The sequence below is a fragment of the Triticum aestivum genome, chromosome 1B (assembly GCF_018294505.1).
Source record: "Triticum aestivum cultivar Chinese Spring chromosome 1B, IWGSC CS RefSeq v2.1, whole genome shotgun sequence".
Lineage (NCBI taxonomy): Eukaryota > Viridiplantae > Streptophyta > Magnoliopsida > Poales > Poaceae > Triticum > Triticum aestivum.
This window is the reverse complement of record NC_057795.1, coordinates 327,002,607-327,008,556: the sequence shown is the minus strand read 5'-3', so window position 1 is coordinate 327,008,556 and position 5,950 is coordinate 327,002,607. Positions and strand designations below refer to the sequence as shown.

General features: G+C 40.8%; 1 long non-coding RNA gene across 2 annotated transcripts; it reads right to left on the bottom strand.

Moving 5' to 3' along the window:
• Positions 1 to 1,409: 1,409 nt before the first annotated feature.
• LOC123090923 (uncharacterized) lies at positions 1,410 to 4,540 on the bottom strand. 2 transcript variants are annotated; one of them, XR_006442666.1, is made up of 4 exons: positions 4,061 to 4,540; positions 3,357 to 3,457; positions 3,157 to 3,250; positions 1,410 to 2,229 (listed from the first exon to the last, which is right to left on the bottom strand). It is a non-coding gene; the product is annotated as an uncharacterized lncRNA (long non-coding RNA). The 2 variants fall into 2 exon arrangements; XR_006442664.1 differs by having other exon boundaries at positions 1,410 to 3,250.
• Between the last annotated feature and the right edge of the window lie 1,410 nt (positions 4,541 to 5,950).

Genomic DNA, 5,950 nt, shown 5'->3' with positions numbered 1-5,950 from the left:
CTTCCAAGAGGTGAGCCGCGTGGGGATTCCAGATCTGAATTCGGGGGCCGCTACCCATTTAGGGTCGCGCGGCTCGGTGATGTAGAACCACCCCGATTGCCATCCCTTGATGGTTTCCACGAAGGCGCCCTCGAGCCAGATGACGTTGGGTATCTTACCCATCATGGCGCCTCCGCACTCCGCCTGATTCCCCTTCACTACCTTCGGCTTGACATTGAAGGTCTTTAACCACAAGCCGAAGTGGGGCTGGATGCAGAGAAAGGCCTCGCACACGACGATAAACGCCGAGATGTTGAGCATGAAGTTTGGCGCCAGATCGTGAAAGTCCAGGCCGTAGTAGTACATGAGCCCCCGGACGAAGGGATGAAGTGGGAAGCCCAGTCCGCGGAGGAAGTGGGGAAGGAATACGACCCTCTCATGGGGCCTGGGGGTGGGGATGAGTTGCCCCTTGTCGGGCAGCCGGTGCGCGATGTCACTGGACAAGTATCCGGCGCCGTGTAGCCTCTCGATGTGTCCCTCCGTAACAGAGGAGGCCATCCATTTGCCTCCCGCTCCGGACATGGCTGGAGAAGGTTGAGACGAGATGTGCGGACTTGGGCGCTGGAGCTCAAGTGCGCGGAGATGGATAAGCAAAGGAGGAAGAAGGCGTAGGTAAGGAGGTGGATCCTTATCCCTTATATATGGGCGGACGGAGACTATTCGTCCCCACCGGCCTGGTAAAACTCGCTTATCTCCCAAACGCCGCAATCAATGGCGCAGTTGGGTTACCCACGTCCGTATTGATGGGAATCCCGATATAAGGAGAACACGATCTCTGCTTCGATAAGACGTGCCAAGGAAACCGCTTCGCTAAACGCACTGAGGTGGTATAATAAAAACAATTCAAGTAAAAGCTTGGTGGTGGTGTGATGTCATGCCACAAAATACGTCAGCAGATTGAACTTGTGTACATATTATTCTCTCTACGGTGGTATGTGGAATTTATTTTGCAGAGCCGGACACTATCCTGGTGTTCACAATCTTCTATGGATTATTCGGAGGAGGAACCCGCCTTGCAATGCCGAACAATATGCACGCCGGACTCATCGTCATTGAAGCCTGGTTCAGGGGCTACTGAGTGAGTCCTGGACTAGGGGGTGTCCGGATAGCCGGACTATCATCATCGGCCGGACTCCAAGACTATGAAGATACAAGATTGAAGACTTCGTCCCGTGTCCGGATGGGACTTTCCTTGGCGTGGAAGGCAAGCTTAGCGATACGGATATGTAGATCTCCTACCATTGTAACCGACTCAGTGTAACTCTAGCCCTCTCCGGTGTCTATATAAACCGGAGGGTTTTAGTCCGTAGGACACACAATCATTACAACAATCATACCATAGGCTAGCTTCTAGGGTTTAGCCTCCTTGATCTCGTGGTAGATCCACTCTTGTAATACCCACATCATCAATATCAATCAAGCAGGACGTAGGGTTTTACCTCCATCGAGAGGGCCCGAACCTGGGTAAAACATCGTGTCCCTTGTCTCCTGTTACCATCCGCCTAGACGCACAGTTCGGGACCCCCTACCCGAGATCCGCCGGTTTTGACACCGACAAGGCCCCCTTTGGGGATATCACATGAGATATAAACCCTAGGCTAAAGATACAGAGTAGGGGGGGACAATCTACTTGCCCCACCCATATTATCGACCCATCTTCGGTTGCTAATCTCCTTTTGATTAGTGACATTTTTGTAACTCTCTCTTCTGCTAAATCAATGAAAAGCCAGGCAACTGGATCTTTCAAAAAAAAGCATGCTCTCCAGTGTTGCATATATGTGTCGCCATTCTGACTACAAGAAAGCTTCCCACATTTAGACTTAGAAGCAAAGAAAATCCACTAAGTAATCAAATTACTTCCAAATCAGTAGTCATCCATCAAATTTATTTTTGCACTTGGTTTCTTAACATCTCGAATAGCAAGAAATCACATTGATACAAGACTATCAAAAGTACGCATATCCACATATGCTAAAACACTCAATCGTTAATCTTAGATCTTAACAGTCTAGATTTTAAGACGCAAGTTTTACATATAAATATTGTTATATACATAGCTCGGCCCGTCACGTACACGTCCAAATAATTCAACATGCCTTCGATTTTCCCTCATGTCTTCCTATTATTAAATATGTCTGTTTCGCAGCAATGGATAAGAGGCAACAATGAATAGGACTCCAACAATCATACCTAATCAAATAAGAAGCACATCTCACGTAAATATGAAAAATATATTATCATAACTCTAGATGTGTCGGACTCCAAAATGCATACCTAATCAAACAAGACGCACACCTCATGTTCTTAGATATCTAAACACACTTATGCATGCAAATTACCGATCTGATTAGAACTCCAAAGGGTGTCAGCCACAACTACCCATATAAACATCTCCAACCAACAACACATGCACACGCCCGAAAGAGTAGACGTCATCCAAAAACCACGAATACACCACCGAAGAAATTGAAGTCAGCCAATATGATGACGCAATCACGACATGGAACTCAACAGTCAACACCAAACAAACCTACGCCCAACTGCTTCACAGGACAAGCAATTCGGCGTTGGACGAAGTCCTGCTCAACTATGTCTCACGTAAATCACAAAGTTTGGTAATTATTACATACTTAGAAAGCTCAATCATTCTTGATAAAGATTTCACAATAACTTCATCCATTGACAACTATTTATATCCTTCTGAAGCAAAAGATCTGATTACAAGAAGTTGAGCGACTTAACGACAAGGGGAGAAAACTGGAACATTCAAGTGAAAGTAATGAGAATGGGATTTGATCAATCCTACAACAAATGAGTTTGTCTGCCTAGATATGATCATGAGTTCCTGACAAAGAACATGACTGTTCTTTATATATGTAGTTGCAAATTGTTTTATTCTTTTAAACAACAATTATTAAGTATATTTGATCATTTTCCCAAGTTTAAACAATTCATACCACTATCTGGAAGAATTTGATAGAAACTTTCTAATCAAAGATCAATGTGCGGTCTATTTACACATTTAGCAATTTTAAAGTTGCAGAATCCAAAAAATGCAATATATTTGCATTGGCAAATACTATATAGCAAGATAAGTTGATAACATGTGAATCTTACCATGGTGTCCTTAATCCAGATCAGTTTGAATACTTTCTTCATATTGTTATAATGTACGGCTATTTTTGCTAAGTAGCACTCAGCTCAGATATACCTACAAACAAGAGTTCTAGAAATTACTTACGCTTCACTTCATACTTGAAGAAATTATGTTTTTCCTAATATGTAGAATGATGGAAGCACAATAGACTGGAACATACCTTGCTTCATAAACTTATTAATAGCAAAACATGATAAACGCCAATCGCATGCTCTCCAGTGTTCCACATACGGCTAGATTAGCCCGGTGTCGCCATCCTGACTACAAAAAAACTTCCCACGTTTAGACCTTGAAGCAAAGCAAATCCACTAACTAATCACATTACTTCCAAAGCAGTAGTCACCCACCAAACTTATTTTCACATCAGGTTCCTTAACATCTCAAATAGCATGAAATTACATTGATACAAGACTATCAAAAGTAGGGCATATTCTATTTTTTAAAATACATTCATGCATGTACTTTCATCAGTTTATTGTCCTTAGTAACAAAAATTGTATCTCTCATATGGCCTTTTAAGTTTAGAGAAACCATAAAAAAAACTCTTCATCATACACAGCGCCGACATTATATGTAAAAAATTCAACCATTGTACGTTGATTAACACATATGAACGAAATTCCAATTAATAAATGAAAGCATTTACAACAGGTTTGTACTCGGATATTTCCTAGATTACAAATACAAGAACATACTTAATTCTTCATTGTCAAAACAGGTGTTTAAGAAAAACTAAGCTTTAAAATTCTCAAATTCCTTATAAATAAGTTTTACTGTGAAACTGAATAACTTATTACGTACATATGTACTTGCAAGCAAGAGGAGAATCGATAGAATTATGAGAGAATAGGAAGGGATTAATACCTGTCTCTTCTCCAGCGCCTCAGCTAATAGGAGAACCACCGCGCTGAGCAGTCCGCGGTGTGAGACTTGCCTACATTACCCAATTGATCTCATGGACCATAGCCATGGTGCCATCCGTAGTCCCGTGCCTTTAGATCCAACCATTCTCCGTAGCATGAGTTCGCCTGGGAAATTCACAATTTTTTTGCGAGAAGGAAATTCACAAATTGGTGCAGCCTTCTCCGTAAGCTCCATCAGCGCAGCCACCCACATCCAGCACCTCAGCTATGACAGCTCGCCGCCGGCCATGACGAGTTTGAACAGCACGCCATGTTCTCCCTTGCCCTCCCCGTGGCCGCGCCGGCAGACTCGATCCGCATGCTGGAGAATAGGCTGGGAATTAGTTTACTGCTGGCACCAACGACATCTTCCTTTGCCAGCAGCAAATCAGGAGAAATGGCGCATCTGGATGAGCCTGGTGGGGATCGAACGAGATGAGTGTTGGTGGGGGGATAGAACGAGATGAGGAGAGAACTGTATGGGCTGTTTTACTTGGAGAAATAAATGTTACGGAGGAACACATGGGCATGTATGGGCTTGGTACATGGGCTATGCAAAAGTGAGTTCATATTTGTTTTCTCATATATCATTACATTCCCTGCCCCCAATTTTTTTGTAACATTCCCTAATACTTCAACATTAGAAAAAAAGATGTATGATCCTAAAAAAAAAGATGTCTGGCCAAAATGCAAACTGAAGGGTACGTATAATTGCAGGAAGCTAGAACGATTAGCTAGCTATGGTGATGTTGTGAAATAAAATTCGGGAAAAAGATCAATAGCCAGTCAATTATTTTTTACAAATAGTTTCGATTGGTTACCACATGTATCATGTGGTAACTCAAATAATATTATAACCTTAATTTATAAGTATGCACTAATCTTAATAAACAATCAGATCGGATGGATGTAAATCTATAGTGTACAAATAAGTGAGTAAAATATGGATGGTTGCCCAAATACACCTAATAGATCGAATATTTTTCGAAATTCACAAAGCAAAAAAAAATGTTGGAAATGTATCTTCACAAATAGGAATGTATAATTTAAGATAAAATAATTAAATGATTGAAGCAATAAAAATATCAAAACTAAACTATATGGATTGAAACTAAAAACCCTATAATCTATGTATTCTAAGAAAAAAATGTATAGAGGCTTTTTAAATTCAAGTTTTACAACATTGGGTTTGTTTAGTATAGAATTTTGTATTGCTCTGACACGTTATGACCATGTAGACCATGTAGTGGATGGGCATGTAAAGGAAAAATTGAGGAAACCTAAAAGAATTGCTTGAAATAATTGAAACTAACCACATGAGCTAAAAAATGCATTTAAATAAATAAACCAAGAACTTAAACTAAAGGAACCGTATGAAGATAAGAAAAAAATAACAAACAACATTGTGTAGTATAGAAAAATTAAACTGTGGCAAAAAATAAAGTCTAGCAGCGCAAATGCGCGGGTGCACCCGCTAGTTGAAACTAACCACATGAGATAAAAATGCATTTAAATAAATAAACCAAGAACTTAAACTAAAGGAACCGTATGAAGATAAGAAAAAAATTACAAACAACATTGTGTAGTATAGAAAAATTAAACTGTGGCAAAAAATAAAGTCTAGCCACGCAAATGCGCGGGTGCACCAGCTAGTTTATGAGATTAATTGAGAATGTTTACTACAGTAATGGTGAAAGATTTATGATGAACCATTTCTTACATCTCTTCTACCCCATTCCAAGTCACCTTACGAAAATCAAATAATCCCAAAACACTTAGGCGCGGTGCATTAACTCCCACCTTGTTTCTTGTTTCTTGACATATCAACCAATAAGAGATGTGGGGCGTGCAT